General features: G+C 42.7%; 1 protein-coding gene and 1 long non-coding RNA gene across 3 annotated transcripts in view; one reads left to right on the forward strand and one right to left on the reverse strand.

The window, feature by feature from the left end:
• WWOX (WW domain containing oxidoreductase) overlaps window positions 1-24,450 on the reverse strand; it is a 1,119,479-nt gene that overhangs the window by 22,331 nt on the left and 1,072,698 nt on the right. The gene's annotated exons all lie outside the window — the stretch shown is intronic.
• Window positions 4,215-10,463, forward strand: LOC103880563. The gene is made up of 2 exons (XR_641666.4): window positions 4,215-4,321; window positions 10,130-10,463. It is a non-coding gene; the product is annotated as an uncharacterized LOC103880563 (long non-coding RNA).

A 24,450-nucleotide genomic window follows, 5' to 3' on the forward strand; every position in this document is an offset into this window, starting at 1 on the left:
AACTTTATTTACAAAAAACAAACAGCAGGCAGGATTTGGTCCATGAACTGTAGTTTGCAGAGCCCTCTTCTACCTAATGCCAAGTAGTTAATCATCTAAGTAATACCAACTAGTTCATCTTCTGAATGAGTTCCCTCCCTTGACAAAATGGACTTGACATTTGACTGAACTTTCGTGCCAGTTTAATCCAAGTTGGAAACGTGAAGTGAATTTCAATGGAGCCAGAGGGTGTGAGGCCTCTCTCTTGGGGCCTCTCTGTAGGGGCAAGACCTCTGTGGGTCTGAATATTCACAGACATGTCAGTAAGTCCCACGGTCTTTGGAATTCATATCCAGACCTTAGGCAGGAATCTATGCCTAATGGCTGCACGTTAATCCTTGTGATTTTTTTTTTCCCCATAAAAAAGGACACGAGGCCAGATGTGCTGGCTTACGCCTGTAATCCCAGCATTTTGAGAGGCTGAGGCAGACAGATCACTTGAGGTCAGGAGTTTGAGACCAGCCTGGCCAACAAGGTGAAACCTCGTCTTTACTAAAAATACTAAAGCTAGCCAGGCGTGGTGCTGCACACCTGTAATCCCAGCTACTCAGGAGGCTGAGGCAGGAGAATTGCTTTAACCTGGGAGACGGAGGTTGCAGTGAGCTGAGATCACACTACTGCACTGGGCAACTGAGACTCCGTCTCAAAAAAAAAAAAAAAAAATTAAAAAAGACTGTGTTATGAAAACATTTCTGTGAGAAGTTAAATAATGAAGCAATCAAATGGTTCCAAATTAACATCTTTATCCCCCCACTTTCCCATCCCACGCCAGCTCTGTTACCTAAAACTAGGTAGAATATGAAACCAGTGGAAGTTTCTAAGGAGTTAAGATACCTAGAAAAATCACTCAGCTCATATCAATTGCAAGATGCCAAATAAATATCCCACCACGCCCACCGGCAGCAGGTAACAATTGTGTATTCACAATTTCAGCACAGCCAAGCAAATGAAAACAGCGGGATGAAACCCCTCCCTTCCTCCATTTCTTCTCTCTCCTAGCTAACATCTATGTCACAACAGAACCTCAAACCCCTTAGATTAGAACAGAAACTACTAGAAATGATTATTCCTCAAGAAATATGCTTTCCTAGGCTGGGCATGGTAGTTCATGCCGGTAATCCCAGCATTCTGAGAGGCCAAGGCAGGAGGATGGCTTGAAGCTAGGAGCTTGAAACCAACCTGGGCAACACAGTGACTAGACCCTGTCTCTACAAAAAATACAAAAAAAAAAAAAAAAAATAGCTGGGAGTGGTGGTGCATGCCTGTAGTCCCAGCTACTTGGGAGGCTGAGGCAGGAGGATCGCGTGAGCCCAGGAGGTCGAGGCTGCAGTGAGCCATGATGGTGCCACCGCACTCCAGCCTGGGTGACAGAGCGAGATCTTGTCTCAGAAAAAAGAAAAAGGAAAAGAAAAATAAATAGGCTTTCCTAATAGATGCCTGTTCAAAATGTTCAGGCAATTTTTCCAAAATTTAATGCCATTTTGGAAGTTGACGGACCATGCTGGCAACAGAAAGTCCAATGTCCCAGGGGCACTACCCTCTCTCTCCCTAGGTTTACAGCAGACAAGTTTTTGTCGCTGTCTATATATACACTTATTTTTTTTTCTTTTCTTTTTCACCTGCAAGTCTCTGTCAACTCTTCCACGTAGAATCCAAAAGCTTTCCACTATGTGTCACAATATAGATTTGGATGCAATAAAGACTATAATTATTGAGCATTTATGAGAAGTAATATTTTCCCTCTGGTGCATGTTAGCTCAGCTGCTCACACACAAGTGTGAATACTAATGCCTTTGGCTTACCTTCGCACCACAGACATGAAAGTTGAGAGAACTGAGCAGCTCCAGGGAAAGCAAACACTGAACCCCCCTGCTGTCTGCAGAGAACAATGTGGATTTGGAGGAGAACTTGGAAATAAAGGTGGCAATTTGCTTGCAGGATTTAAACATCAGGCCTTTGTGCTAAGAGCCTTGGTGGACCCAACCCAGCACATGCAACCAAGAGTTCTGCAGATCCTGCCTGGCAACAGATGGCTCAGAAGAAATGAATTGCTCTATAAACATTTAACTGAGAGTTTGACTTCGTAAGTGTGGACATTAGGTGAAACAAAAGGGGAATGATTCTGAGGCATTCCAATTAGTCATCTGTGATTTCTCCAGCAGTGCGTGCTGAACCTCCTACTGGTCCAGGCATTCTCAAAGAAAGAAATTTTGGAAATCTGTGAAAGGAAATGTAAAGTATCTAAGAGAACTTTAGTAACACAGTTACTGTAAAAAGAGAGAGAGCATTTGCAAGGAAAATAGGTCTTGGCCACACCAGTCATGACTCAAAGCTGTGTCTAAAACCACAAACACGACGCTAGCTTGAACACCTGCCTCCACCGACATTTCCTTTTGGGTACAGAGCGCAAAAATGTGTGTTTCCATTTTTATCCCATGTAGCCCCACTGCCGCCTCCCGGCCTTGTCCCTTCTCCCCTCTCTGCTTTGTTTAGCTCAAGACTTGGTGGGTTTTCGTCTGTGGCACATGCCAGGAAGGAGACGAGAAAAATAAAAGTGCACTGTACTGCCCACAATTAGCAACCTCAGGGAGGAAAAAAGCAAAACTACCCAGGACGTGGTAGAAGGAATTTGTGTTTGAAGAGCACAGCTTGTCTCCCCGTGCATGGGAGAGATAGTGGGCAATTCGAGCTAAGAAGGAACATTATCAGTCGTGCCTTGCCATCCATGCCTGGTGCACAGGAAGGACTCACAGCTCAGAAGAATTCATTCATAATTCTTTCTTTCTGTTTTCAAAAAATACAAGTGAAAGGGGGCCAGGCATGGTGGCTCACACCTATAATCCCAGCACTGTGGGAGGCCATGGTGGGTGCATCGCTTGAGCCCAGGAGTTCGAGACCAGCCTGGCCTACATAGTGAAACCCCGTCTCTACTAAAAATACAAAAATTAGCCAGGCGTGGTGGCGCACGCCTGTCATCCCATCACTTTGGGAGGCTGAGGCGGGCAGATCTCTTGAGGTCAGGAGTTCAAGACTAGCCTGGCCAACACGGTGAAACCCTGTCTCTACTAAAAATCAGCTGGGTGTGGTGGGGGGGGGCAGGGGGATGGGGGGTGGAGGGGCCTGTAATCCCAGCTACTGGGGAGGCTGAGGGAGGAGAATCGCTTGAACCTGGGAGACGGAGAATGCAGTCAGCAGAGATCATGCCACTGCACTCCAGCCTGGGTGACAGAGCGATACCCTGTCTCAAAAACAAAACAAAACAAAAAAGGAGTGTATTTCTAGTAACCTGGTTCATAGGGGCATAGGAGGTATTGGATCAATGCTTGTTAAATCCATGTTTGGGGGCACTACAATATTATTTCTAGTAATAATAACAGCTCTAGATAAGCACGTTTAGCTTTCACAAAAACTACGTGTTAAGTGCTGATATTAACCCATTTGACAGGAGAGGAAACTGAAGCACACAGCATTTAAGTAACTTTCTCAAAGTCATTCAACTGGTAAGTGGTGGAGCTGGGATTGGAACCCACGAGGTTCGGCTCAGAGTCTGTGATTTTCTAATGACCCCCCTAAAAAACACAATACCTAAAGAGTCATTCTGGCTCCTGCTCTGCACACTTACGGTGTTTTCTTTTACTGCACAATTTATATTTTCTCAAACACTTCTGGTTTTCGAAATTCTTCGTATTATGATATAGTGACACCTGTCACTCCACATGTCTACTTTTGGGCTTGGGAGTGAACATTCACTGCAGTGAGCATGTGCTGAAAAATCATTACGTTGAAAAACTGGCTGGGGGATGGGAGAAAAGGAGAAAAGGTGAGAAACGTGGACTAAACTTCCCTGACTCTCAGTTTCCTCATTGGTAAAAATGCTAGTGTGAGGATTAGAGAAAAAGTTCCCAGCCTAATGTCCTGAGTATACTAGATGCTTGAGGAATGGCAATTGTACTGTTTACAAGAGTGAGGTGATTACTGGTATTACTTGTTATACGTTGAATCACGTCCCGAAGAATATATGTTGAAGTCCTAACCATCATCACCTCAGAATGTGACGTTACTTGGAAACAGACATGTAATTAGATTGGAACACAGAGGTAAGTAGTTAAGATGAGGTCATACTGGAATAGGGTGGGCCCTTAATCCAATGTGACTGGTATCCTGACAACAAAGGAGAAGAGACACACAGACACACAGAGAGAAGGCCGTGGGAGGACAGACGCAGAGGTCAGACAGCTCCAGCTGCAAGCCAGGAAACACCACGCGTTGCCATTGACCCACCGTAAGTGAGAGGAGCAAGGAGGGTTCTCTAGAGAAGGAGCATGGCCCTGTGCACACTGTGGTCTCAGACTTCTGGCCTCTAGCACTGTGGGATAATATTCCTGTTGTCTGAAGCCCTCCAGGCTGTGCAGTTTGTTACAGCAGCCATGGGAAGCACACACTGAATTATTCCTGTTATCATCTGGCTCATGTCTCTTCTCAGCAACCCCAAATAAGTCAGCACAGTCCTGGATGTATCCTTTAGGAACATGTGAACATCTACGTGAACACGCAGGCCCATAGCCATAGGCAGAAAACATCCAACATCACTTTTTGACAATACAGGCCATGTGAAAAAGAATCCAGAAAATTCTCTGAATGTGCCTTCTCAAGGCCAGCAGACATATTAATAATACACACACACACACACACACACACACACACGGCATCTCTTCTAAATGTATGCCTTACCATATTTCTCCTAATGTCAGGCCTCAGATGTCTGAGCACTGAATTTATCTTCTTAATAGTAGTATCTCCTAGAAAACAGGTAAGTCCCTTCTCATGCTAGGCAGTGTCCGATGCAGTCCACCCTGAGAACCACAGCCTCTCATTTATCCTCATCCTCATTTCTTCCCTGATTCCCTTCTCTGCCACCTTCTCTGCTCTCAAGACAACAGAGAAGGAAATCTATGATGTCTTAGCACAGGCTCTGCCAAACGCTCATCGGCAGGTGTTTGACAAAAGGCCCTCCCTGCATCCTGACAACCCAAGCCATGAAAGACAGACACGCACATCTTTGACATGAGATCTGCGCGGTGAGCTCTCAATCCATTCTGAGGCTACCTGCAGGACAAATGGATCTTGGCTGGCCAGGGGGGCAGGAGGTGTCACGTCTCCTTTAACTAACAAGTAACATGTCCAAAAGTAATTGTTAAAGAAAGAAATGGTCTCCCAGTTAGAAAATACGGTCAAATACACTTTCAACTACTACCTGTTTTTTCCTCAAACTGTAAATAAGCATAGGTGAGAAGAACTGCCCATCACCAAAGCGAAGGATGGGTTGAAATCTTGTTTTTTGTTGAGACTTCCGCTGCTCTGATTGAAGAGACGCAGTCTCCTGTCTGGTTCGGGGGCTTCACCAGAAAGTGATGCTATCTGGGACTCTAAGTCCAAATATTCTGAAACCAGGAGAAAAGAAAACCAACTTTTCCGTAGATTTCACAGAGGGAAGGGGCCTCTCCCCCTCAGCCATTCTCAATTCAATAGTTGAGTAAAATTCATCCACAGCTTTTCTTATCTCAAGATCTCTCAAATCACAAAAGGACCAGAAGATGAGCGTTCATCAAATTATTTTTGTGTTTCCTGATTTTTATAAACAGCATAAATGTTTCATTGTCAGTGCTAGGGAGAGACTCAATCTCATCCCTCTTTAAAGTGGAAAGGAGAATCCCTGTGGCCAATGATTATCCAAAAAAGTAACACGTTCTTGATTGTTCTTTGACTGATTCCTTTTCATCACCTTCCTCTGGAGCCAACTGTCTCACTGCCAAGAGCATGGGGAAATCAGAACTAAATTAGCTGGAGGAATTATCAATCCAAATTGCCATTGGTGCCTCCTCTTCAAACTCCTATCTTGGCTATTTGTCTTCCTAGACTCCCACTCTTCTGGGCAAGATTTTCTGGCAAAGGTGGAAAATTGTCAGGGTCAGATATGAATCACCACGGGGTGTGAGATTTCTCCAAGGCTGGGTGCCATCTGAGGCAGGTACAGGCTGGTACTGCAGGGCTGGAGCTTGGAGAGTTGCAGAGTGGGTGCACAACACCGGAGTTAGAGACAGGATCAGGGAAAGATGCTAAAATCCAAATGGACAAGAGCTTGTCTTGTGTCTTTTGGTCAGTGTGCAGCAAAGACAACAGAAACATACAAGGCGTGGAAATCGGTGGTCTGGGGAATTTCCTTACACGGCGACTGATTATTTCAGGTCTCTGTCCCCATGGACACACTTTGTTCCTACGTGCATTGCCACTGTCTGTCACAGTGATGGGTGTTCAAAAGCATTTGTTGAATAAATGAATGGTAGGCTCTTTGTGCAAAGAAAATTGGACTCTTCTGTGTAGCCTCTACAAACTAATAGTCTACACTGTTAGTATAGACTGTTACACTAACTGCATCTGACTCAGTGAATTTGAATTAGTCAATTCAAAGGTCAATTCTGAGCATTTGGGGGAGGGTTTAATTTACCAGTCCATTCAGAAGGTTTTTCAGTGATTGTGCTGTCAATTGCTGCCACTTTTCCCCATTTTGAGTCCTTTTGACAATGTTCACGCTTGCCTCCTCCAGCAAAAGCACTAATAAAGGAGAGTTATAAAGATGCAGTCGCAGAGATGAGGGGAGTCGAGAAAGTGACAAGGGTAAAGGCAAGCATGACACCGAAGCATGTTCTGTTCTGGAGTCATCTGAGTGGCAGGTCTCAAAGCTCTAAGTATAGAGACCAGAGCAGTGAGAAAAGGACTGAGTGACAGAGACAGTGTGATGCAGAGATCAGAAGACAAATTTGGGAAGCACAGAACCTTTGGTTCAAATTCCAGCTCTAACCAGCTGTGGGACCTAGGACAGATTATTTAACTTTTTGTGCCTCCATTTTCTCATCTGTAGAATGGGTGCAATAATAGAAACCACCTCCGTAGGTTATGGGGATTAAATGGGCTGAAACGTGCAGAGTTCACACATAGTTATTTGATACATTTGTTATAATAATCATTATTGCCACTTAATATGTTATTAAGTAGAAGGAACACACAGATTTACTCACCGCACTAGAGAGGGAGAGTAAGAATACAGTAAATTAGCACAATGATTATGGTTGGATGCCAATTCAGAGACACAGAAAAAAATAAAATATATGTTTTCCAAGAGCAGAAATAAGACATTTAACCTCTTTGAGCCTGAGCTTTTATGTCTGCTCAGAGGGCGCTTCCAAACGTCATCTGTGCTAGTGTTTCACAGCACAGCGTCTGACAAAATGCATCCTCTTTTCTCTTGCCCCTCCTTCCTCTCACTTTTTTTCCTTCTGGGAGGACAAAGACTAGAAGGTTGAAGGTGCTATGCAAGCCTCATAGGGAGGGAGCCTTGACCTTACACCTACATTAGGTTTGCAAGAAAAGGAAGAGCGTCTAGCTGGTCAGCTACAGGCAGTGGGCAAGGCTAGCCCTGCCTCATGGTGCCGGCCAGCTGCTCTGCTCACGCCTTCTTCCCTTGGCTTGGGTCTTCCAGGTTTGGTTCCACCTGCATGAAGTCCAGTAGTGGAGTACCCATAGTGGGTTGCCAGAGAAGAGCACTCCAACATGGAAAATGGGTGGGGCGACCCCTCCTGAAATACGTACGTCAGAGAGGGTCACCACTATGCTTACCTGCCTAGTACATGTCTTTACCTTTTTTAGTCCTGCTGCCTTAAAAGAGCCCCCCCTCCAGCCTACTTTCTGAGGATCCTCGTCAGCCCAGAAGGTTTTGCTTAAATATGTCTTTGCCTAGTTAGAATTATGGAAAACACAAACACACCTACCCACGTAGATTTCTGTAACACACACACAGTGCTCGTTTTGTGCCAGGCATGAAGTGTCTCAGAAATAGTGACTCATTTACTCCTCATAACAAAACTATGCAGTAGAAACTATAATTATCCCATATTTATAGTCAAATAAAGGGATAAAGAGGTTAATAACTTGCCCGGTGTCACGAGCTTGCAAGAGGAGGGGTCAGGATTTGAACCCAGGCTTTGTGACTCCAGAATCTTGGCTTTTCGACACCCTGATATTCTGCTTGAAAAGCACAAATAACCCCACCAACCCCATTATAACAGGCCCTGCTAATTACTTTCCCTCCTTCTGACCCCTTCCAATCCCAGTTAAGAATCATTGCATTCTCAGAGAGTTCTTACAGCAAAAACCCATATACAAAGATGACACATATTTAGATAACATATATTAAAGGGATAAGGAAAAATATAGATGTGAATATCGAGACCAAGAGCTGACATGTTAAAAAAGGGAAGGTGGGAGACACAAAAGGCATTTCCGGTTGTTTTGATGACTAACATGGCGCTGGTATATGGTGGGGCAGGGCCAAGAATCCTGGGTACCCTACAGTGTGCATTTCTGTACAGCCCTAAATGCTAACGATGCCCAAGTCAGGTGACACTGGCCATGATCTGAAGATGAAAACGAACTACCAGAAAAAACAAAAGAGTCCCTCCCTTGTCGCTGAGAGGTAATGCTCTGATGTCTCCAGCTGGTTGGTGTGAGCAGGAATCATCCTTTGAGTAGGGTGGGGTGGGGTGGGGGTGGTGGAAGGTTTCCCTGCGGTATCCTTCAGCACACAGTAACTTGTCTGCTGCAGAATCCACAAACTGCCCCGGGACTGTTAGGAGGTTCACTAATGAGTTGTGGTAAGGCTGGATAAAGCTTTCAAACGAATGATGTTTGTAAAGTTATATTAATAACAATGCTCTATCTCAGTGGGGAACAGAATCATTCCTAGGGTTTATGGTGTGGTTTGTAAAATGCTGCAGCTGCAATTGGATGAAAAGTGTAGCCTAAACCTGCAATGGGATTGTTTGCAGCCTGAGATTTAAAAGACCTCTCCGTTCGTGACCTCCGACCCAGTAATTCCACTTCTAGAATCCTAAGTATGTCAAAAGAAGAACAAAGAGCCATGTGGAAAGATGTTCATCTCAGCATTATTTATCAAAGCAAAGAACTGGACACTACCCAAAGGCTCAGTGATAAGGGGGATATTAAGTAAAGTTTAGTACAACTATATGATGAAGTGCTTTCAGCCAATTAAAAAAAAAAACAAAACAAAATCCTCACGAAGAGTTTTCAACAATATGGGGAAATGGTTCTGCATAGCGTTAAGCAAAACCACAGGATACAAAATTATGTCACCTGACCTTTGACTCAGAAATCCCACCTGTCCTACAAAATTAAAACCAGCATTATATAATAACATATATTGCTGTAGTATTCATAAGGGCTAAAACAACAATAGTATCAAAATTGAAAAGAAATGGAGTGCCCATAAATAGGGGAATGACTGATTTAATTAGGGCTATTCCACAGCACAGAATAGTATGCAAACGTTTTTAAAATTTTTTGTTTCATCTATATGTGTTTCATATGTCCTGTTGACCAAATAAAGCAAGTTTTAAAATAATGGAGAAAGTATTATGCTATTAAAACACATACATTCCACTCCTATATGTGCATATATACCATGTTTGCATGGTCACAGAAGGTGCACAAGTGCCACTTAGCAAAGGGAAGATGTAGAGCGTAAATTATTAGCTTTTTTTCTTATATATTCATATTGTTTGACTTATTTAAATGAGCATGTATTAACTTAGTAATGTAAAAAATCTAATATGTTAAAAAATTCAGACATACAATATGATCTTAACTGTATGAAAATGCATGTACCTAGAATAGGGACAAGACCAGAGACAAATGTACTTGTATGTAGCGGTGGTTACTGAGTGTCAGAATTAGAAATAGAAGCTGTTTTGTCAGGGTTTCCTGCATTTTCCTAGTTTTTCATTTTGCGTATCTATATTAGTTTTCAATTCAGAGTGGATAAATGGATGGATGAATGGATGGACAGATGGATAGATGGACAGAAAGACAGGGAAACAAGGAAGGAAGGAAGGAATGAAGAAATGGAGGGAGGGAGGGAGAGAGAGAGAGACAGAAGAGAGAAAGAAAATGAGAAAAAGAAACAAATTAAGCAACTGAATGAATGACTGGCCTTTCTTTTCTCTTTCCATTTCTTCAGGGTTTCTGGTTCCTGTTTCCTCAGTTCCTCCTGCCCCTATCTCCTTCCCATGTTTGAGGGTCCACGTGGAGGCTCACAAAGACACACAGCTGAACTTGATTACAGAGGCAGTACCATCGGCACCACAGGCTTTCTGTCCATTTTATAATGGGCGAAACCCTCTGGAATTAATATCTGATGAAGAAATAAACCTGTTAACAGGACAGATTTATAGTATTCAAATCACTATTGATCCATTCAGTACACAACTAATAAAAAGCTTCTTTGTGTGACCTTCCACCTTGTGCACACTTAAGCAAATTATCTGTAATAAACAAGTATTATAAGGACCCAAGGAAAATGTCAGCCTATAAATTACCAGTCTCTCTCTCTCCGTCTTTCTCTGGAACTGGAAGTTAGGCACCAGCATGTGTTTTGATGTACCCGTGGCCAAGCCTTTGGATTCCCCAAGGTCTCTTCTAACATAGCAAAGATTCTTTCTTGTTGAATTGGGCACAAGTGCACAATAGAATCTCTCAAAAAACAACTCAGTGGACATCTCAAGACAACAACCATCTTCTATGGGGTAAGGGGAAAAAACAACCTAGTCTAGGAATCCGGAAACATGGACTTATGTCTTGTATGTAAACTTCATCACCTGGGTGTCCTTGGGCAAGTCACTTCTCATCTATGTTGTAATTTCAACTCAAATCAAACGTGTTCATAGGATACTTAGCCTCATTTGGTTAAGTTCTATGACACCTGCTGAAATGTTTGAAAACAGCTTATACATCTCCAATACAGATCCCAAGGAGTTAAGCAATTCAAGTTTGAGATCTTTCAGTCCTTTGCCATTCAAACATCTACCGGATTCACTGAGCCTGGCCATACCCAACTCCTCCACAAGCTAAAGAAGGATCAGGTAATAGATTTCCAGTGGCTCAAATACAATGGAAGGCAGCTCTGCTCCACATGGTCACTCAAGGAACCAGCCAGAAGCTACATTGCTTTCTACACCTAGATTCTAAGATCATCATTCTAAGTGTCGTCTTCACGTTAACCAGGGTGAAGGAAAAACAAAAACAAAAGCATAAAGGATTGCATGTTTGCAGGTTTTCCCTTGGTTCCGACTGGAGTTGCCAGGTGTCACACATTGCATTAGTTAGGATTCCATCAGTTGGGCAGGCATTACTGCTAGGGAGGATGGAAAGGATACCCAAGAAGTCTGCCTAGGAATAAGGAGTGATTTACTAACATTACCTCTCATGACCAGTTTCAGAGAAAACATAAAAATGGAAAAATGTTGTAATGGGTTTTCATATTCATTCACCACCCTGGTCCAAGTCACGGAAGCATTGCTTACCCGGTATTTAGACACGTTGTTTTACATCTCTGAGTTTAATGCTGCACTTTTGGAATACAGGACTCTTATTATGTCCCTTCCAGGCTTTGTGAGTTTAAATGAGATGATGACTTTCTGGTACTTCCCCCATGTGTCCTCAGCAGGACCTTGGTCCCCTTAGTCTTGACCTCCAGGCTCACAGAATATTGCTGAGGCAGGGCCATGTTTAGCACAGTAGACTGATTCTTCTCACTGCTTCATTTACCTTGCAAGACTATGATAAACTCACATTTTCCTAGAAGGTCCTACATAGTCAATGGGAAATATGATACTCAATCTTCTAACTAAACAGCTCTCTGTGCCACCATAAAATTATTTCCTAAGTGAAGTACTTCAAGATATAGTAAACAAAAAAACTGTTTCCATTATTCAAAAGAAAGTAAAGAGGAAAAAAATTATAATTGGAAACTATTATAAAAGTTAGTAGACCAAATGTTTTTGGTAATAATATTCTCCCATCCAGGAAGAGCATTAGGTATGCATATCCCACATCTTTGGAAGACAAGTGCTATTTAAAAATGAACTAGGGATTCGTGGAAGATTGGAGAGATGAAATTTTTAATATCTAAAACGGGGGCAGGCTGGGTGTGGTGGCTCTCACCTGTAATTCTAGCACTTTGGGAGGTTGAGGCAGGAGGATCACTTGAGCTCAGGACTTTGAGACCAGCCTGGAGAACACAGTGAGACCTTGTCTCTAAAAAATATGTAGAAAATGAGCCGAGCATGGTGGTGCTCACCTGCAGTCCAGCTACTTGGGCAGCGAAGGCAAGAAGACTGCTTGATCCCAGGAGGATGAAGCTGTAGTGAGCTGTGACCACACCACTGCCCTCCAGCCTAGGTGACACGGTGAGACCCTATCTCAATAAATAATCAAATTAATTAATTAATAAAACAGGGATCAGCAAACTGCAACCCATGGGTCAAATCCTGCCCACTGTGTTTTTTTTTTTTTTTTTTGTAAATAAAACTATTAGCAAATAGTCACTTATTCATTTGCGTATTGTCTGTGGTTGTTTTGCACTATGATAGTGCTATGGTCTGAAGGTTTGCATCCTCAAAAAATTCACATGTTGAAAAGGAATCCCCAATGTGGTAATATTAAAAGACAGGGGCTTTGAAAGGTGATTAGATCACAGGAGTGGATTTGTGCCTTTCTAAAAGAGGTCCCAGAGAGCTCCCTTATCCCCTTCCACTAAGTGGACACAGTGAGAAGGCACCATCTATGAGCCAGGGAATGAGCCCTCACCAGACACTGATCTGCCGTTGCTTTGATCTGGGACTTCGCAGCCTCCAGAACTGTAAGAATTACATTTCTGTTATTTATAAGCTACCTAGTTTATGGTATCTTGTTATAGCAACCTGAACAAAGTAAGGAAAATGGTAACATGGAGTACTTTTGACACAGGCCCTATGGCCCACAAAGCCTAAAATATTTACTATCTGTCCCTTTACAGAAAGTCTGCTGACCCTTTTTGTAAAAGAACAACTAAGGCTTGGACTGCTCAGTATGGCTCAAATGTAAGTACCAAGGATGAGCCAGAACCTGAATACAGCTTGAGAAACCTTAGTCCACATGAAGTGGGTTTTCAGCTGATTCTCCCACTTTTTTTCCCATTCCATCACCCACTTTCAAATAAAAGAGCTGGCGAATTGATTAGAGGCAACAGAATTATTGAAAGCTGGAAGGAGAGGGATTTAAGGGATCTCTAATGACCCCATAAAAGCTTTGTTGGGTTGCTTTTATGAGCCTGAATCAGCGCAGACGAGCCTGACCCTAAGAGGTTAGCGGAAGTGTGTAAAAGCCTTGCCTTTTGGATAAATGCATATCCAAACCCAGCCACGGAGGGAGAGTGGAAAAAAGGGAAATAAATGACAAGTACAGTACTTTAACAGGGAAAATTTCCTCTGAAAGGAAGCGAGCAATGAGGCCAGGCGAGGAATAAATGGTGTAGAAATGACAGTCGCTTTTCAGTCGGCCACAACGGCACTCGCGGCTGATAAGATCCAGCATGTGTCAGTTGCCACGACTCTCTTTTCACACTTCAATGTGAACTTTACAGCAAAAGGGGAACCGGAGGCAGTGAAGGGGAAAACAGTGCCTCAGAAGGACTTGTGCACTGAGTGTGAAGCCATTTCAATTTTATATTCGAAAGGACTTTGTAGGTGATCCCATGAATGCAATTATGCCCACCTAATAAAAGCAACATATGCTAACACAATTAAAAGATTTTATTATACATCTATTCATTGTATTCCATTTTCAGCAGGAGGTGTGGAAACTGATGAGAGGGGAAGGGTGCATTTCACAGGAAGGGGAGCCAAAGTCGGACTGGATTACGCCAGTGAGAAAATGAATAGATGATGATGTATTTTTCAAATAAAGATGAATTACTAGATTACTCTTTACCAGGGGCCTTTTCGCCTTGCAAATGCCAAGGTTCAGGTTTCCTATGACTCTATATTATGAGAAAATACAGCTGAACATACCACTATGCCTCCTTAAAGCCCTCGATGTTTTGTATTCAATCATAAAATGAAGACCTCCAAACAATGCCATAAAGAAAAAGATATGTCCGTAGATTCCAAGTTTAATGACATGACACATAGAAATCAATTTAACTTTCTCATATCCATACATTCCATGTATATTTATCAGGGACCAAAGAGAAGACTCAAGTTTATACCAAAGACTGGAGATGCTAAGGGGGAGAAAACAGCGTGTATCCTCAAGTAGCTCCTGTGACAGAATGCCAGCTTCCTAACAAAAACCTATTTGCTCTTCTTTCTGAGCAAAGGGCTGGAGGATATTTGCCATCCAACCTTGCAGCTGTAGATAGCCATGTGACTAGTGCTTACCAATAGTATGTGGTTAAGGCTGGTAAGAAATACCATATGGCTGGATGCAGATATCAGCAGGGAGAATAGAACCACGAGGTGGCTGCAGCCTGGATCCCCGAGTCACTTTGTGGAAAGTAGCTGCCATTGGCCAGGACTACCCACCACTTACGCTGATTTGTGTGTAAGAAATTCCCCTTTGGGGGTTTCAGCTATAATGCATTTTGGGGGCTATTTCTTGTTAAAGCTTAGCTTACCCTAACGAATACATTTGCAACACAGGTGTGTAAACAATCTATATAGAAGTCACTTCAAGACTGTAACAGGTGCTCTAATGTGCAGCTTAGGGAATGGAGCCAAAGGGAAAATCCAGTTTCATAGAGGAGGCAACATTTCAGCTAAAATTCAAAGGCATGAAGCATAAGGAATTTGACAGGCAAGGGTGGAGGCAGGAATGGAACTCAGGTAGAGGTTACAGCATGACCAAAAGCTCAGATGTGTGAAAGGATGTGGCTGTTAGTGGAATCATGAGTAATTAGGGGAGTGGGGAGCAGGATGTGTGGGAGGAAGGGGTGAGACAAAAAGGTCACATTGGGACCAAACAGTGTTGGAGCTCCCATGGGAATGTGGAAGTCGTATGAGTAACTCTGAAAGCATCTTTTTTGTTAAACATCGGTGCCAGGACACAGGACAGGCACACGGGCCTGCCTGTAATGCTAACATCCTTCATCATAATCAGAGCATGCCCTCATCACAGCCGAGTTACACACAGTCCGTGGAAGGTCATGAGCCCTATGAACTAGAGTTTCCACTGCCTGAGACTCTTTCACCCAGGAATGAAGATCAAAACAAGGGCAAGTGAGCAGTCCACCCAGTCATATCCACGGAGCTAATCACAGATACACACTGTCACATGATTCGTGCTAAAGAAAGTCAGACTGACCAGAACCACAGCTTTGTGGCTGAGCTGGTGGCCATGTGTAAACACAAACAAAGCCCATCCGAAATATATTTAAAACCCACACCCAGAAGTCTTAGACACCTTACAGTAAGTGAAAAGGTCTGTCTTTAAGCTCCAGAGGATCTAGGCTTTCTTATATTGAATAAAGTTGGATTTCAAACTGATCTATAATGGCTCATCACTGAGAAGCACTTTAGCAATTTTCAAATGCCTTCCTTTAATTCAAGCAACTAAAATGAAGCATATTAAAAATTAGAGCCATTAAGGCAGAGTTGTTCGACTTTTATGGGGTCATAGCTAGCCCCAGTAGGTTGCCCCAAATCCCAAACACTAGAGAAGTGATCTGCACAGTTGATGTGGTTGTGTTGGCAGAGATTGGTGAGATAATGAGAGGGAGGTTAGAAGTTAATAAGACACGATATGCTGAGGGAGAGAACACATGCATGTTGATATAAGACACATCCAGGTAAGAATACCAAGTCCTCAGGGTTACTGCTAACATTAGATGGAATACATTTTGCGAAGTGAGAAGCGTTTATGCAAGATGGCATCTAGTAAAGATTCAATAAGTGAAGCTACTTTATTCATCCTCATCTTTTTATTCTTAATTAGTATTAATATTTCTGTTAAAGTTATCAAATATATGCTTATTAGCTTCTAAAATTAACCATGAGTAATGCTCACTCATATTCTAGAAGAACCATCATTTCACCTCAGTGCTTTGGCCGGACATAGAAATTCACTGGACATCAGTCCCTTCTTAATTTTTTTTGTTTGTTTTGAGATGGAGTTTCGCTCTTGTTGCCCAAGCTGGAGTGCAATGGCACGATCTTGGTTCACTGAAACCTCTGTGTCCCAGGTTCAAGCGATTCTCCTGCCTCAAGCACAGAGTAGCTGGGATTACAGGCATGCGCCACCAAGCCTGGCTAATTTTTGTATTTTTAGTAGAGACAGGGTTTCACCATGTTGGTCAAGCTAATCTTGAACTCCTGACCTAAGGTGATCCATCTGCCTCGGCCTCCCAAAGTGCTGGGATTAAAGGTGTGAGCCACCACACCTGGCCAGTCCCTTCTTAATCTTGAAGGATTTGCTGTGGCTTGTCTGGCCAAGGCATTCATTATTGTGTTTGGGGGAAAAGATAATTTTTCAGTAACTGCCTGACAGGTAAGGAAACAGAGAAAAAGTATACAGTATTGGTGGCCAAGAGGCATTTACCACTGAAAACTGGGCTGAGGGAAGCTTGCTTTATCAATCTGTCTACAATACCTGTCCCGGTATCACCACGCACCTGCCTCTCAGAACCTTTCATTCTACAAAGCCACGGGAGCCAAGCCCTCACAAGACCAAGGTGACATAAACATTCTGACTGTATGTGAGCGCCACTTACAATTGCATATCTTAAAAATACGGTATCCTGCCAGTTTATAAGCTGCCATAGATTTGACTAGGGAGGCATTTAAAGTTAGATATTTTCAAGTTCTAAAGGCTGTGCAACACATTTAACACTTTGAAAAGTGAAAAAATGTATCTATGTAGATAATACATCACCCACCATCCTCTGCCCCATCCATCTTTCTTTTAATATAGTTCTAGGCAGAGAGTATCTCCCATTTTGAACCCCACTTTGTCATTAAACCTTTTATCATAAGTATTTTTTCCAACTGTCATTTTATTTTAGTGGCTACCTAGTATTCCATTAAGTGGATCTACTATGATTTATGGAATCATTCCCCTGCTGTTGAACCTTCAGGTTGATTTTGAGGTTTCACTAGGTGGGTTTTTTCTTCAAATTTTTAAAGAGAAAGGCTTTGATAGGAAATAGTTTTTTCCAGTGGCTTTGACTGAGTGCCGTGAGCTAGAGTCTCTTTTTGTGTGGTTGAAGACTTATCAAGGGAAACTGCTTCTCAGGCCATCAGAAGCCACCCGTTCAACAGCTTGCTTAGAACCACAGTGAGCTTCTGGCCCCAGTCTCTGCCTGTTTGCTCACTTGGGTCATGCATGTGGGTGGGTGAGAGAGACCCATGTGGGGCATCCTAAGAATCACATATCCGCATCAAGGGGTTACTGAGTTGTGCCCCAAACATGCCAACTGTTTTTGTTTCTAAGATGGCGCATGGCATATGGACATGGAGGGTTCCCTTCCTGTGGAATGTGCCACTCACATCCCGCAGGAGGCCCAGGAGGGGAGCAGGTGATGCGAACTGATAGGGTTCACTCTGCAGTGACGCAGATGCCTATGGACACGGGCCCAGAGACATGGGCACACATGTGTGTCAAATGTGATTAACAATGTTTTTTATGCTGGGAAAGATTCTTCTGGGGAGAATCCTGGCGGTCCCTCCAATGCAATGCGATGGATTCACAAAGGCACTTATTTATTTAGAGATGGGGTCTTGTTCTGTCGCATAGGCTGGAGTGCAGTGGCACCATCATGGTTCACTGCAGCCTTGACCTCCCAGACTTAAGCAGTCCTTCTGCCTCAGCCCCCTGAGTAGCTGGGACTACAGGCGCACACCACTACACCTGGCAATATTTTTTTTTCTTTTTACAGATGGTCTATATTGCCCAGACTAGTCTCAAACTTCTAGGCTCAAGCGATCCTCCCATCTTTGCCTCCCAAAGTGCTGGAATTACAGGCGTGAGCCACCATGCCTGGCCATGAAGGCATTCAAGTTACAATTTTGTATTTCCACAGCCTTTTTACCCACACACATACAGGCGCACATGCACACGAAGATAAAAACACCTCACAGTTGGTCTTTGCCATTGGTAGTGAGATCACTGGATTCCAGGGGAGGGCAAAAACGCGCTCCTGAAGAGGCTCCACAGTTTCTTTCCCAGAGTAGACATACTGGATGCAATTCAGGCAGCCACTCAGTGAGGAGGGGCAAACATTTATGTAGGGCCTCCTCTGAGCCAGGCCCAGGGCTCGGGACTATGGGTACCCAGAGGGGTGGTTGCTGCTCTTGAGTTTGCAGCCCAGAGCAGAAATACAAGGCATTCAAGTGACTCAGACACAGTTAAAAAGGGCTGCATGCTCTGAAATCATGGATCTTTGACCACATCTGAAGTCTCTGCTTACTGCACGAAAGCAGCTGCATTTAATACACTCCTACGTGCCAAGTGCCATGCAGAACTCTGAGATATACATAGTTCCTGCTCCCTTAAGGCTCAGTGCCAAGTGGGGAAATAAAACAAGGGCATTATTTTGGATATAATTAGGGCAATGAGAGAAGTTCATGGGGTGTACAACTAACCACCAGGAGCCCATGAAAATGTAGCTCCTGGCCTCCACCTGCTACATGGTGACAGAGGACAGTCACGTGCTAACACAGGGGGAGGGTCCCAACTTGCCCTTGCTCCACAGGCTTCTGCGGGAGCTCCGTGTTCCTAAGAGCCAGGATGACCTGCCTGACTCATGGCAAACTGCCAACTGCATCTGAAACCCAAGCTCATGTGTATAGCGAAATGCAGGAAGCCATCTTAAAAGGACCCACTAATTAGCTTCCTGGGATTTCAGATTTTAAAAGCTTCTGTGATCGAATTTGTTTTGGTAATTTTTTTTTTTTTTTTTTTTTTTAAATTTAAAAGATTCCGAAGATTGGTTCTGCTGTCACGACATCAGAAAACAAAACAAACAAAAAATAAGATAATGAACTTTACTCGTTTCCATAGCGAAGTGCTTTCAATGTGAATGAAGAAAAAAACATCTGCTGATTGGATGATAAAAAGCAGAATGGCATTAAAAGGCTGTGATGCACAGTGAAGAACCAATCCCCCTTGGGTGGCTGGATTCGACACTGAGATACTCTTGAAGAGCATTTGTAAGCCCACTGTGAAATCGGCACCCACTGTTAGAGGACCTGGGGGCTACCATTTTTATTTCAAATTAAAACTGCAGCAAAAAAGGGAAGTTTAAATTCTGGGTAGAAAACTGATGTGGAAGATCACACACACAAAAAACTTCTTATACACCACCAACCACTGTTTTCATTAAAAATAAAGGGAGCTAATAATGGAAAGGGTGTATATGATAATTATATTTGTTCAGTGTGGGGAATAAATAATAACTATAGTGCTACACTATTAAGAGAGTATGTAATCATGTTATTAGATATGTCCTATAATTGAAAGCCATTATCAGAATACTTCCTTGTAGAGTTAATTCCTCCTCTGAGCAACCCCTAAACCTTGTCTACATTTTCCCCGGGTATACACATCCTATGTTGTAATTATCTGTCACAATATGTGTCTCCCAAGTCAGCCTGTGATCTCCAAGGCACCTCCTACAGGCATTCCATCCCTCTCACTCTCACGTGCCTAGCACTGGGTCAGCAAATAATCACCACTGAATAAACACAGTTCCTCTTAAAGTTCACTTCTCTAGGCTGACTAATCCTTTGGTCTGTTCTTGGCAACATTTCCTAACATCTCACATTTTTCTTAGATTGGGGAATGTGCATGGAGGAATATTTAGATAAGTCAATGTATTAAAAATCTGTAGGCAAGGAACTAATAATCTTCAACACACAGGAATCCACGAAGGTTTGGCCAAAGTTGATGAAGAATTACGAGCTATCACCCTGAAACCTGGAAAGACCTCATCTCCTGCTTAAACTTCTTTAAAAAAGGATGACCTTGCACATTACCGCCTCGTAAATGTAACATCTAAATTTAGAAAGATATGGAAAAAGAAAAAAAAGTCATGAAATGAGCTTGCAAAATCTTAAAGAGGGCATTTACTGTTTAAAAAAAAAAACAGAAATACCTCTTGATTGCGAAAGTGAGTTCCATTTTTTAATTTGTGTGGTTTAAGTAAAAAATTTGTATTTTCTACAATGGAATCAAGCAATCATGTGCTCTCAGAGAAGTAATCTACAGTCAGATTTAATTTTCTTAATCTGATATTATTTAGGGTATGAAACTCATTGATTTACGAGAGTGGTACCATTTTTAATCCAAAGACAACATTAAGTGGTCTTATCAGTTTTATTGTAGGATGCTCCCTATAAGAAAATGTATTAGGAGGTAAAGGAGGAAAGTGCCTTTGGAGTCAGACCTGCGTCAAATTCCATCTTTGCTATTTCCTAGCTGGGGGACCGTGTATAGATCACGTAACTTCTCTGATCCCCTGTTTCCTCAACTATAAATTGGAGATAACACCATCAGTTTTGTGGTGAGGATTAAATGAGATGATGTTTGTAAGGAGAAGTGTGCGAAAGGAACACAGGAAATTCTACAGGGAATCATTTCCACTAGAAAAACATGGTTAGACTGGGTTATTGAAGGACATGATAGCAACTTTTCCAGAGATGATGAGAAATACTCCTGTATTTTCACCAGACAAGTTAGGAGATCCTAACTTGTTTGAGCTGGTTGGCGCTCATTATAAAATCTCCTTTTAGGAGGGGTAGTGAGGGTGTCCTTAAGACTGCAATGCCCTGCGGGAGATCACCCAAGCCTGGTCAACAGAGCCGGTTCTGCTCAGCCACTGTGCATGGCCATCAACATAGAGGGTTGTTTTTTTCCATCTTGATTTCTGGGCCCAGCAAGCCCGCTCTAAGAACTTCCCTGTGATAGAGCAATCTCAAACCAGACCCCTCCCAGTATTTAGAGTCAGGAAAAAGGTCTGGGGAGGAAAAGGAAAGTCCCTAGAGTGACAAGGGGAGGCTGTGGCAAGGTTGGGCACGGGCGATCCCAGCCATCCTGCCCACGCACCCATTTGGCAGGTCCATTCTAAACTGCAACGTGTCTTGGACAACCTACCTACCTAGTTGTTGGTTAGGGCTTGTATGATCATTTCTGTCTTTAGCTATTTGTGTGAAGCAGGAAGGACACTCTCAAAATTCCTCTTCCCCATCCTTGATTCTCGGCACTGGGGACTTTACCCTGGCTTCAAAAGGACAGCCAGGAGGTGGCTGAAAGAAAATGCAAAAAAAGGCTTATAGGCCCAGCTTTTAAGAATTCCAAGAACAGTGCTCAGTGAGACCCTCTGCAGCCGCAGGGAAGCATTGCATTTCTCCAAGTTCCTTCAACTTGCAGATGAAGACGTGACAGGCAGCCACGCAGTTGTTGTGGTTTATGAAGTCACGGCCCTTTGGGGCTTGATCTTGTGATCAAAGTCCTTTGTGCTTTCTGACACATCACAAGTCTCAGACATTTGATGTGCTGAAAACAAACTACTGTCTAGAGTCCGAAACACCTGGAGCCAAACGCCCCGTCTCTGAAATGGGAGACTGAGGACATGTTATTTAATGTTTCGAGTCTTGGTTTCCTTCTCTCTACCATGAGCCAAATTTATTGACTTTTCAGAATTGTGAAGTGGAGGATTAAGTGGGATCATGTTTATAAAACAGCTAGCACACACCTTGCCTGTATTAATTTGTACGTAATAGATTCTCCGTAACTTTCACTTTAAAAGGGTGAAAAGATTTTTAAGGAACCTCCGCAGTCAAGATTTTTACAGTGGGCCGGTTTTCCAGGTGGGATAGTTTGTATAAGGAAAAACCTTTAACTTTCTAAAGGGATTTTTTTCCCATGCAAAAGTTTTTTGTTTTCAAAAATGTTAAGGAATTCGAGGCCAAAGCTGATGGAGGCGTGGGGAGAGTGAATTCTGGTCTCAGCTGGATACAAAACAAGCTCTGGGACCTTGGGCAGGTGGAATGACTTTGCTGGAACTTGGTTTACCCCTCCCCCTTGCCCAGCCTTCCTCCTCTTCCCTGAGGGGCTTCACAAAAGCCAGGTGAGAGTCTAGAGGTTAAAGCGCCTGGAAATTCTAGTCGACATGTGTAGAAGGCATAATTATTACTCTCTTGCCTCCCTCCACGTTTCTAGGCCACCCATCCTCCGTTTCTGGGTAATATGGAGCTTCAGTGGTGTGGGCAGGGAGGCGGGGAGAGACTGAAGTAACAGGCACTGGATGCCTGCCGGCTATTTCAGTTGCACATGCACAACTTGAGTAAGTCCCTGGGGGTTGATTATAGTTACCTGAGAACACTCCTTAACTCTTTCTGCAGAAATGAATTTAATGAAACGTCTAGTGACTTACAAGACATCAAGAAGTAACAAGAGCAGAGATTTTCTATAAAATGGTACAGGCAGCCACCGAGGATAGCAATCTGGCAGTTTGTCAAAAAGTTAAACCTAGACTGATCATATGGCCCGGCAATTCCACTCCTAAGTATATACCCAAGAAAAGAGAAAATACATGTCCACACAGAAACTTGTATACAAATTTTTATGGCAACAAAAGTCGTTATACCCAGAAAGTGGAAAAAACCCAAATGTCCATCAATCGATGAATGGATAAACAAGATGTGGTATATCCATGCAGTGGAATACCATGCAGCCATAAAAAAAGAATAAAGTACTGACACATGCTACAACTTAGATGAACCTTGGAAACAGTATGCTAAGTGAACGGAGCTAGACACAAATGGTCACATATTCTTTGATTCCTTTTACGTGGTATACCCAGAAGAGGCAAATCCACAGAGACCAAAAGCAGACAAGTTGGAAGAAGGGAATGGGGCAGTGATGACTTAATGAGTATGCTTTTCTGGGGTGATGAAAAAGTTTTGAAACTAAAAAGAGGTGATAGTGGCATAACATTGTGAGTTCACTAAATGCCACTGAGGTGTACACTTTAAAATGGTTAATTGCATGCTATGTGAATTTCACCTCGACTAAAACAATGTTTGAAGGGAAATGAAACAAAACAAATATACAAGGGTTTCTGAAGTCATTGTGGCCTGAATTTGAAGCTCATCTGTCTTATTTGACTTGGGTAACCTTGGGCAAGTGACTTGGGCACTCTGGGCATTAGCTTTATTGCCTTAAGCGAATGGGAATCACAACACATGGAGGTCATGGAGCATTCCAGGAGACTCTGGAAGCAAAACATCTAGTGCAGGCCAGTACGTGATGGACACACCAGGGATGCCAGCTCCTTACCCTTCCATTATCTTCACGAAATGTCTCCCTGTCTCCAAGGTAAGAGCCAACTGGGCCCTCTGTGTCATTGAGAGAAACTACACATTACAGAAAAAAAAAAAAAAAGTACGAAGAATAATATAATAATCACACTTGTACTCACCACTCAGAAGTTATTAGCATTTTGGAATTATTAGCATTTTGTCATATTTGCTTCTTTGCTAATTTTTTTAAATAGTGAAAGAAAATACTTCTGATGGCCAGGCGTGGTGGTTCATGCCTGTTATCCCAGCACTTTGGGAGGCCGACGTGGGTGGATTGCTTGAGCACATGAGTTCCAGATCAGCTTGGCCAACATAGCAAAACTCTGTCTCTAATAAAATGCAAAAAAAATTAGCTGGGCATGGTAGCACACAGCTGTAATCACAGCTACTCAGGAGGCTGAGACATGAGAATTGTTTGAACCCGACAGGTGGAAGTTGCAGTGAGTAGAGATCATGCCATTGTACTCCAGCCTGGGCAAGAGAGCAAGGCTGTCTCAAAAAAAATAAACCAAAAAAAAGTTAATATTATTATGTGTGTATGTGTGTATATATATATATGTATATATATATGAAGTTGAAATTTACTGAGTGTTGTATACTTAGCTTAATGTCTGTTCTGAGCAAATAAGCAAGTCCATTAAAGAATTAATACATGGAGAAATAGTTTATTTGTTCAACTGGTCTTTATTTAGGGCCTACTATTAACAAGATATGTACTATAGGATGCAAACACAGTGTTAAAGAGATTCATTGTAATTAATAATTTGAGCAGGTGCTGGAATTGGTAGTTCAGCGGTCTTGAGGGACAGTAGTCACCTTGTGCCTTGGTTAGCTCACTCTATTAAATAAAACTGGTAGTTTGCTTCCTAAACTTGGATTACAGTTAACCAGCACAACTCAAAAAATAAGTCTACCTGACATATTCAAAGCACTAGTTACCTAACAATTGTGCTGTTAGGAAATGTTGAAAATGCAGACTATTGCCCATGTGGTGTAGTTCTGAACTCTCACTGAAAAATAGAATGGTGTATGAAAGTACACAGTGGCTCTGTGACAAAGGAGGGAGGATTTATCATGGGAATGAAGTAACGAGGAGGCAAAAGGGGAAAAAAGCTGCAAACTAAGAAGGATTTAAAACACAATCTTTGCGGTGGAAATAACGTAATTC

This window comes from Papio anubis, chromosome 18 (assembly GCF_008728515.1).
Source record: "Papio anubis isolate 15944 chromosome 18, Panubis1.0, whole genome shotgun sequence".
NCBI classification, from domain to species: Eukaryota; Metazoa; Chordata; class Mammalia; order Primates; family Cercopithecidae; genus Papio; species Papio anubis.